This window comes from Passer domesticus, chromosome 14, assembly GCF_036417665.1.
Source record: "Passer domesticus isolate bPasDom1 chromosome 14, bPasDom1.hap1, whole genome shotgun sequence".
NCBI lineage: Eukaryota > Metazoa > Chordata > Aves > Passeriformes > Passeridae > Passer > Passer domesticus.
Window position 1 is genome coordinate 587,904 of NC_087487.1, and position 9,967 is coordinate 597,870.

At 40.2% G+C, this 9,967-nt stretch overlaps 1 long non-coding RNA gene across 1 annotated transcript; it reads left to right on the plus strand.

Annotated features, from left to right (window-relative positions):
• The first annotated feature begins 133 nt into the window (after positions 1-133).
• Positions 134-9,716, plus strand: LOC135280895 (uncharacterized). Its single transcript, XR_010347703.1, has 3 exons — positions 134-905; positions 1,772-1,879; positions 5,093-9,716. It is a non-coding gene; the product is annotated as an uncharacterized LOC135280895 (long non-coding RNA).
• The last annotated feature ends 251 nt before the right edge of the window (positions 9,717-9,967 follow it).

A 9,967-nucleotide genomic window follows, 5' to 3' on the forward strand; every position in this document is an offset into this window, starting at 1 on the left:
CAGCTGAACTGGGCACAGAGGTCATTTCAGATGTGGCAGAGAATGGCTTAAACTGCTAATACATTGCATTTATATGTGGGGTTTCTTCCTCCCCAGAGTGACTCGTGGTGGGGCACACTGTATATAGCCAGTGTCACAGCCCTCACTGCATGTGAGTGTGGTATAACCAAGCCTTTAGAGCTGTCAGATAAAACAGAATTTGAAACCTGTAGCAAGCAGCAAACTATGCTGTCACAGTCAGTCTAAAAAGCATGGGAAGCACGTTAGAGATTGTTGTGAAAGTATATTCTGTCTAATCACAGCTACAGGCAGTGTCTTTCCAAAGCAACAAATAAATCATCAGAATGAAGGTCCCATTTAACAGCAGAAAGTCAGGAGTTTATATGGTGTTTGCCTTCAAAGGGATGGTAAAGCTTTTTTTTTTTTTTTCATTATTACAATTGTCCTAATGAGTGAAGTGTTTCATTATTAGCCCACATCCCAAAGGCAAATACTGCTTCTAGAATTGGGACATCTCAAAATCATAAGCAGCAAGGTATTGTTCTTTTGCAGGGAGGTTTGTTTTGTTTGAGAAGACCAACAAACCTGTTACGTATATAACATTGGACAAAGATAATTGCAGCTGGTGTAACAATCGGTCCTTGTGTGCTGGTCTGGAGAGTGTGAGTCCATTGTGACTGAAACAAGGTGCTGAATCCTATCCAGTTCGTAGTTCCCTCTTTTGATCAAGGCTTCTGCTCCTCCGTTTCTTTCTTTGCAGATACAGCTCCCATATATGGCACTCGGAAGCAGAGGTATTTGGTATCCCATGGGCTGCTTAGGCATTCTGCCACCTGTGCCACACCTGTGCTATACCTATGCCACAGTCTACTGAAATCTTTAATGGATCAAGTTCTTACTGGACAGTGAGTTCAGATTCCTGGAGCACAAGAAGCTCCTGAATACCTGAATACAGTTTAATTGCCTTGATATTATTCACTTTTCCTGCTGATTTAGATCACAGACAGCCCTCCCAGTAAGCTTGCTTGGTACTGGAACTTCTCTTTGTTCACAAAAGTAGCCTCCATTACTCTTTAAGTTGGTTGGTCTGTCTTTACATTACTGCAGCAGATCATGGAATTTCAGAAACAAATCAAAAAAATCATTAGAGAGACCCCATTCAAAGTCAGTGATATTATGAGCAGAGCCCCTCCTGTTCCAGAAAGGAAGATGCATTCATCTTAGTGGCTTTCTGTCATAGCTCATTAAGCAAAATCAAAATTAATCAATACACCACAATTTATTCATTTCCAGCTGTGATAATCTGAAGTTGTGTCTCTGACATATGGGCTCCATTTCTCTTTAGAGATTCTGCTTAGACTTGTAGCCTTTGTTTTGGTAGAGATTTAACAGCTTGGGTCCCAGATATGCACATTGATTTGTTTCTACCAAGAAAATAGCATTCACCATTGTTTATGAAAGGAAAAATGTAGGCAGAATCACATCTATAGCATATGACATAATGGGGACTTGAATCTTGGGAGAGCCTCTTAAATGCAACATTAGAGAACAGTGCATAGTTGAAAAAGATGAGCGTTGTCTGCAGTCATCGGCCCTTTTACAATTTCAGTCTGGTTGTTTACGTGGAACTATTAAATTTTTTTCTTTATTGTAGACTATTGCTTTAAAAATGTGCGTGTAATGACATTTCTGCTTTTATAAACCATCTGCCCAGTCACAAACACTCTAAATGTTACAAAAACCAATGCCTTTCTTTTTGTCTTTTCTAAAGGGACAATCTCTTGTATGGCTGGATGGCCATAGCCATCCCAACAGTCTGGTGGCAGAATTGGAGTTCAGATGAGAGTGCTCTTTATTCAGTGACCCACAATAATTAATGGTAAAAAGGAAATGTTTAACTTTGTGCTCTTTGTGGTTTGGGATTGCTGTTTAGGTTTCTGGCATGGAAAGATGTTGCTGTTCTTTGCAAAATAAACCAATAATACGTTAAAAAAAATTTTAATATCCCTGCAGTTTCACTGTGGTCCCTTTTTCTGTCAGCTCTTCTGAAAAGTAAAGAGATTGCATCAGCACAACCAAGTGTAAAGTTTAGCAATTCCCTTTTAACAGTGTACCTTATGTAATGAACTTTCTATTTGTCAGCTTTTCTAGAAATACCCTCCTGGAATTCAACTGTAGTATTTCACCTAGCCTTACTTTGAGAGTTGATGTCTCAAAATTACTGGACATAACATCCTGTCCCTCTCCCATGTCTGTCCTGTTACTGTTATTGATGGGAGATGCTCATAGGAAACCGCTCAAGGCTGAGTGCATCTGGGACACAGATGGAGCAGCTCCGTGGGCGCTGGGACACGGGGCGTTCTCTGCACTGGGCGGTGCTGCTGGGAGGAGCTGCAGCCTCCTCCGGGACCCAGCGCACTTACTGCCATCACCTTTGAAATAACAAGGCTTCAAACAGGTCCTTAAAATGTAGAGAATTGATTCCCTAGATTATTAGCTTTTTAATAGCCTCTTGTGAAGGAGGGGCTCTTGGGAAAAGTGAGACAAATGCTGTAGAAAGTGACTTATTTGTACTAATGCATTGCATGAACATGGTCTGCTGTTACTGAGAGGCTGAAGCCCATAGGAATATGCCCCTGTGTCTTGGCTAGAATTTCTGTTTTTTAGCATGTATTATAGAAGGATCTTGTGGATCCTGAATCCTAAACTTAGAAGCCTAATTACAGCATCTTCTTTTGAGAAATTTGTTCGCACTTTCCAAATTTGATTGCTTTTGGCTATTCATTGAAGTATATAGCAAGGGACATAAGTAAAAATACTGCAATTCATAGGGATGCTCAGTGCCCTCTCTTTTGACTGACATTAGTTCAAATTATTATTAATTCTGAAGACTGAGGTTCTTTTATTTAGATGCCTCATGATATAGTTTGCTACAAATTTCATCATCCAAGTTCGAAAACTGTGGCCATAATCACTTGGGTCCCAAGAGATGACCCCTCTAATTTTAATAGGTGAGGAAGTGGCTTGAGTTATCTTGATGCTTTCCAGATCATGTTTAGACAAAGAATGTCTGCATTATTTTTTTTCAGTCTGAAATTTGCAGATCTAGTACTAGGGAGGAAGCCTGGAAAACAATGACCTCCTTGTCAGGGACTCTGGTTTCGGTTGGGAACGGTCACTTGGCCTGTTCAGTTAATAAGCCCCAGAAACCTTCTGAATTAGAAAGAGCAAAGGATGTTAGTTTAGAAGGTCAGAGGGTTAACAATAGAAAGAGCAGTTGTACTCAAGGTCATTTTCTGAGCACAGTTTAGCAGGACGAAACAAAGCTGGGAGAAGAATTGGTGGGAGTTAGAACACCTACAGCTTACATATTTCTGGACCTCATCTTCTCATAGTATAAATTGTCACGTCTTCCTTGAAACTGGTACAGTTATGACTGTTTGTATTGGTAAGAACTAGCTCAAGTGCTTAGACTTACTGCTTCGAAATAAGCTGATGAAAAGCCTTTAGAAGACATTTGGAATTTTAAATTGAATTAATGGATAAGATCCTTATTTCCTGGTTCTAATTTATGTGGAATGCTAAATACTCTGTTTTGTTAGAAAAGGGAAAATGAAGTTTCTTCATCTTCTTTTTGTCTGCCAGATGTAGTGGAAAGCTTTTGAATTTAGCACATACACAAAGGTCAGGGCACCAGAGTAAACCTCCGGTTGTGCAAATGGCACGGCCTCTATAGCTTCGGGACATGGCCCTGTTGGGAGTTCAGTCCAGACCTAAATGAGAATATATTCCTTTGAATTCACTCATTCTTCTTCTGGACATTTGGAAAAAATACCATGGTCCTCTATCCCTGGAGACGAAGGTCCTTTAAGAATCTCTAATGACCACACATCAGCTCGGTCCATCTGCCTGACTAAGGCAGTCTTAATAGACCTGCATTGTCTTCAGAGAGCTGACACAGTTTGATTACTTTTCTATTGACAGCTATGGCTTTATTAATGCCTTTTGTTCAAGAAAAGGAGAATTGCTGGATTCCTGAAAACCTCTATGAAAATCTCTGGTTTCAAATGTCGTGGTAACCCCTTTATGAAAAAGCAACAACTCTTCTTCATTAGTAATTATAGGGAGCATTTCCAATTTAACAGCTTCAGCAATGTCACAGCCTGAAATAACAAAGCAAGGCTGTGACACCCGGAGCACTGCTCTCACTTTTCTAGCATTGTTCAGATTTTTGTAGTGACCACATGGGGAAACTACCCAACACAACTCAAAGGAAAGGTTGGGTTTTAAGAGCTGCTTTATCACATCTAACATTTGCCTAACTGAAGCCCCCATTTGGAGACATCAAATAAATACATCCTATGAGCTATTTCCTTAAAAGCCTCTGTTCCTCTGATAGAGGAACGGGAACTTTGCTCCTGACTGTTGGGCATACCTATGAAGGACTCTTGGCTTGGAGCTGGCTTGATTTTATCTCCTAGAGATTTATGTAGACCAGTGTGTCCCAGTCTCAGGAGCTTAGGAAGCTCCTGCCTCAGATCCTCTACTCTCCTGGCTTAGTCCTTAGGTTGCCTGTGAGCAGGTGCAGTAACTCGACTGCTTAAAGAGATGTTTGTTATCTTGTCTGAAGTGGAGGTGTTGTGCTGAAGGGGAACACCCCCAAAATTAGTCAAATCAGTCTGAATAGCTTCCCTCAGCTAAAGAAAAGGAAAGTTGAGGAAAGAGAAAAGGATGCTAAACTAATTTGCTAGCTTGTGAAAAAAACCTATTGGGACTTTCCACGACCTTCTTCATTCAGAGAGCCATCCTTGACTAAGAGTTCCACAAAAAAATCCATTAAAACATGTGTAATGATCTTCACAGAGGATGACTTTCACCTCAGGCCATGGATTCTGAAATCAATAAATCCTTGGTTTAGTTTTTTCTTTCTGAATTACATTGTTTTGCCCAATAAAACAGAAAGCTCTGTTTAATCATGTGAATAGATTTTTTTTCCTTCCTGTTCATACAATACTGTATTTTAAAATTGGCAGATTGTTAATGTTGCTTCTAAGCTGTCACTTTCTGCCATGTTGCTTTGTCTGAACCAAAGGGGCTTGAGGATTGATGACTCCCTTTCAGCTGCCAAGCCACAGGCAGAATCTGACTTTCAAGAGGCAGGAATTGTTCAAGGCAGCTGGTGGTAGCTGGGCAGTTTGGACAGAAGGTAATGTCACTTACATTCCTCACACTCTCAGTCAATGCTCAAATTTGATATGTTATAAATGCTCAAATGTATGTTAAAAGGTCCAGCTACTGAAAATCTACATTGGATTGTTGGTTATTCAGTATGGTCCTTCTACAAAATTATTTAACAGTTTGTAAGTCATTTTCCAAAACAGTTTCCAAAAATTCTAAACTAATTTATATTACAGACAGAACATTAGTCTGAGATGGAGTGATCTTGATTTTCCTCTTTCCTGATATTTGTGGCTTTATTCTGGTACTGGCCCAGGAAAACACACTCACTGTGCCTTTAAAGCACAGTTCATGGTGATTGTGTTACTACATTGCTACTACACATTGCTGGATCAGGATCAAGTTGCTCAGCAGTCTGCAGAATTAATGCCCAAGTGAAACGACAGTCAAACTCCCTTTGTTTTCAGAGTCAGAGAAGCAAATTCTGCTTTGGTTAAGAAAACAATTATCAATTTTATTGTATCCTTGTAGCACATCAGAAAATAGAGCAGGTGGCCAGCTTAAAGCCTGATTGTTGGAAAGAGCACAGATCAACTAGTTCCCCATGAAAGAGAATATTACAGGGAAGGAATTAAGATAATCATATATATTTTTGTTACTGAACATAAAACTGGCAAAAAGTTTACTGTATGGTCCTAACAATGCAAGAATTCGTTTACTTTCCTATTAGTTAGGTCTCAAAAGCGAAAAGGATAGCTTGGCATTGGAAATCCCTCTAGCATTTCAGTTTGGGAATAGTCAGTATTCTTTCAACTTAATCAGAATGCAGTAGAATATATGGTGCAACACTGCAGAAATGCTGTTGATGTTGCACACTTCATATTACATATTACATTTCACCTATTGTCATGCTAGAGGCCCATTGTAAATTAATTTGGCAGATAAATTTATGATGGCAATTTGCCTTCCAGTTGTACAATTTATTCATGTCAGAAATAATTTATTATATTGTCCCTTAAGCCATTTTTTTTTTCTTCCTAGGGTACCACCTTAGTAAATAAAATCTATTGTTTACACTGAGCCTTGTGTGACTTCACAGTGGTCAGTCAATAACCTCAGGGGGATAGTTTTGGTCACATTACTGGTCACTTATTTGTATAGATGATGGAGCACTCTGGTCCCATCTGTACATGTACTACTTTCCTTTGTCTTAGAGGCACTGTTGGAAAGATTAATTAGGTCCATCTGTAGGAAAGTATCAGCCTTCAGGGATTCAGGTAAATAAAATAAATGCCAAGGGGAAAAAGTGCTGAGGGGCATGTTTTGAAAGTCAAACTGGTTTTCATAACGTTAATGGGGAAATTACACAGAGAAGGAGATTGAAAGAAAAGTAAAACTGTCACGTAGTCTGGATTATTTCAGCATGACCTGATAAACATCTCCTATTGCTGCTGTGGTAGGAAAAAGGATCTATGAAGTGGACTAAAGGAAAAGTCCATGGGCAACATTCTCAGCTAATATAAATCAGTATAACTGTCTGATCTTCACTTTATAACAGTAGAGACTTGAGTCATGTCTGCCAGAGTGATGTTATTTCTGTCCTTAATTTGCATGATCCAATATGCAGTAAACTGATCTGATTCACATTCTGTCTTAATTTTTTTTTATTATAGTGGTGCTATGTACCTTATGGGTCTTACATCACACCTCTGTTCTCTTTTCCTTTAAGCTTCTTTCTATATTTTCTTCCATATCTTTCCTTTCCTCTCCTTCAAAGAGTTCAGCATGCAAATGAGTCTCATAGCATTGAGCTAACTGATATGATCACAGATTGTAAAAGAGAAACTCAGCTCTTACTGACTTTTATATAATTTATTAGTTTGTATGTAATTAATTGGTGTAACAAGTACATAAACCGTGTGAAATTTGTTGCCACTCTGTTGTCTTACCAGCCTAAGTGGGGATTTGTGTTCCACCATGCAATGGAGTTACAATTCACAATGTTTTCATGAAACACCAAATGGAAAAACAGAAAGATAATTTTTCACTGAGCTTTGGCTGTCTTAAGAGATGTTTTGCTTTTAAACTTTTGTTGGGGCAAAGTTAGGTTCCTTTTGACTTTGGAGTTTAACTCATTATGACTTCTAAATTAATTAGTAAAGCTATAGAAACATGAAGGCTTATTTTTGAGAACAAGAGAAAAACCATAAATTATTTAAAAGAAAAGAGAAGCAGCATGCAGAAAGGATACAAAAGAAGTGTAACTCACAGATTAAGGGGGGAATGACTGTTGGTGATCAGTTCAACTACTGTGTGTACATGAAGAACTAACTATGTGTGAGAGGGAAGTCACTGGCTCTGGAAATGCACATGCTTGTCTACTGCCCGTGCTGGCAAGTAGACCCTCACTCTCAGAGGGGAGCAACTTCTTCTGGAGTTGAACTTCGAAGTCTAATTCTGAATAGTTGCTAAGTCTGCATTACACAGTGCTGGAAGGAAACTGCCTCTCTGTATGAATAAGGTCTGAATCTGTACACATTGCCACAGAGAGGTAGTTAGACACTCTGGAGTGTAACTGGGTTTTTGTTTTAGAAGCTGTATTGTGTAGGTAGAACAGTGCCTCATGGTATTTAGGTAAGATTATAACATAAATCAAAATGTAATTTAATATCTCTGTATTTAGGATAAATAGTTCAATGTGCTGCCATTGCAGAATAGAGTCGTTATTGTCTGAAGGCACTTCTTCTTTCCAGCCTGATGCACTTTCTAGATGAAGGGTATTTTGAAGGCTCCCTCTTGGTCCTCATGGAACAGGTCTATGGCCACGATGCAACACACGTCCTACATCTTAGAGACACTCAGATCACATCTGCTGGGATAGTTCTTGTTTGTATCCGTGGGTCAACAAACAAAAGAGCTTAAATAGTCCTTTAAAGAAGAAATTGCCCTTCCTTAAAATCTTCTGAGCCGATTTATTTTCTCATGTAGAGATAGGAGTTCCCATCTGGTTTATGCTGCTCATACTCATTGTCATGGGTAGCTAAGGACTTTGTCCTGCAAAGAATGAGCCATAACACTTCCACTGGGCTCCAGGTATGCACATTCTGCAGGATTCTGGAAGCAAAGCATGTAGCATGTTTTCAGTTGTGCAGTTGGGAAGTTGAAACTGAGGATCTGAGCAGGGCTTTTCTTCAGTGTTTCATACAGTATACGGGCTTGCTATGTGTTTGTTGGGCCTGCAGCCTTACATTTGAAAATCTTAAACCTACTTGCAATAGGAAATTGTTTGTCTGTCTTTTTTTTCAAAAGTGTTTTTCTTTGAGGCAATTTGAAATTTTAAACGAAGCATTTCATATGGAGATGAATTTATTGTCATTTACTAAAATAACTGAAGAATGCTTCATACTCTGGTTTTTGTTTGGGGTTTGTGTTGCTCTGTTTCTCTTTTTAGAGAAACCCTGTTATTGGAAACATATATTCCTCTCTGAAATGTTCATTTCCTGGAAAAAACCAGATTTTTCATCAAAATATTTCCATTAAAGAGCTATGCCAGGTCTCCGGGGTGTTCTTCTGGAAAGGCAGAAACAAAAATCAATAGAAAAAGAGTGACAGTCAACAGACAAATACTTGATTGTTCTCTATGGTTCTTACTCAGGTGAAGTTCTTCCTGGAATAACAAATTACAGCAAATTTCAGCATGTATAGAATCCTGCCTAACATACTAAAGTAACTCCCAGAACTATTCATTTTCCAGGAGTAAATACATTTTATACATAACTCAAGTAACCTACGTGTTCATTTTACAGAATCTAACAAGTGAAGAATAATTGTGAATGTACTGTGAAGTTGGTTCAGCAAAGGTTTTCCTATAATTAAAATACATCTGGCTCTGTCCTGTGTGGGAAATCACAGGCCTCTGAATGTTTTGACTATTTCCTTATGCACAAGAGCAGCAGAAAAACTCCATACACTTTAACCTGTCAAATTCTGTTCCATTTTATCATGTGGATAAATCAGCTGCGATAAGGAACTTTAATCTAGCATCTTTGATCTGAAATGAGGGATTCAAAGCAAAGACAATGGAAACGGTCACAGAAAGTATGAGAGGCTCAGAACAACACTCTAATCTTCAGCACACTGGTGCTAATTTAAGTGTAAAATAGCTTGCTGTGTTTCCCCATAGAACTTGTGACCGCCACGGGCACTGTTCTTCCTGATGCCAGTTCTGCACCTACATCCTCCTGCTGCCAGAGGTGCCACAGAGCCCTGGGAGTGCTTTAGGCACCGTGTATCTCTGTCCTTCACCCTTCTCGAAGGGGAGACTTGGCTCAGGGCAGTGACATCTTCTTTATAACAGTTCCTTGTCCTGGAAAGTGTTCTGCTCCGTGCCACCCCTTGGACCTGCTGGCTGTCCCAGGGAGCAGTGCTGGGGCAGGTTGGCAGCTGGGAGGCCCGTGCATGCAGGGGCTCGCGGTGAGGTGTGATGGGCTGCTGTGCCTCGGCCCTGCCGTGGTGGGGTCAGCCCAGCGTGAGCTGGAGCCTGGCGCCTGCTTGGAGAGCTCTGCCTTCCCTGCCTGCCTCTGGGGCTTTTCATCGAGTCCTCACTGTCGGACAAGTGGCAATCGGGCTCTCGTTCTTGGGCAGCCCCAGAAGGGGCAGCTGTGGAGCCTGCAAGGCAGGCGGCAAACGGTGATAGATGGAGAGGGCAGGATGGATGGATGGATGGATGGATGGATGGATGGATGGATGGATGGATGGATGGATGGCCATAACTGGGAGGGGGCCGGCT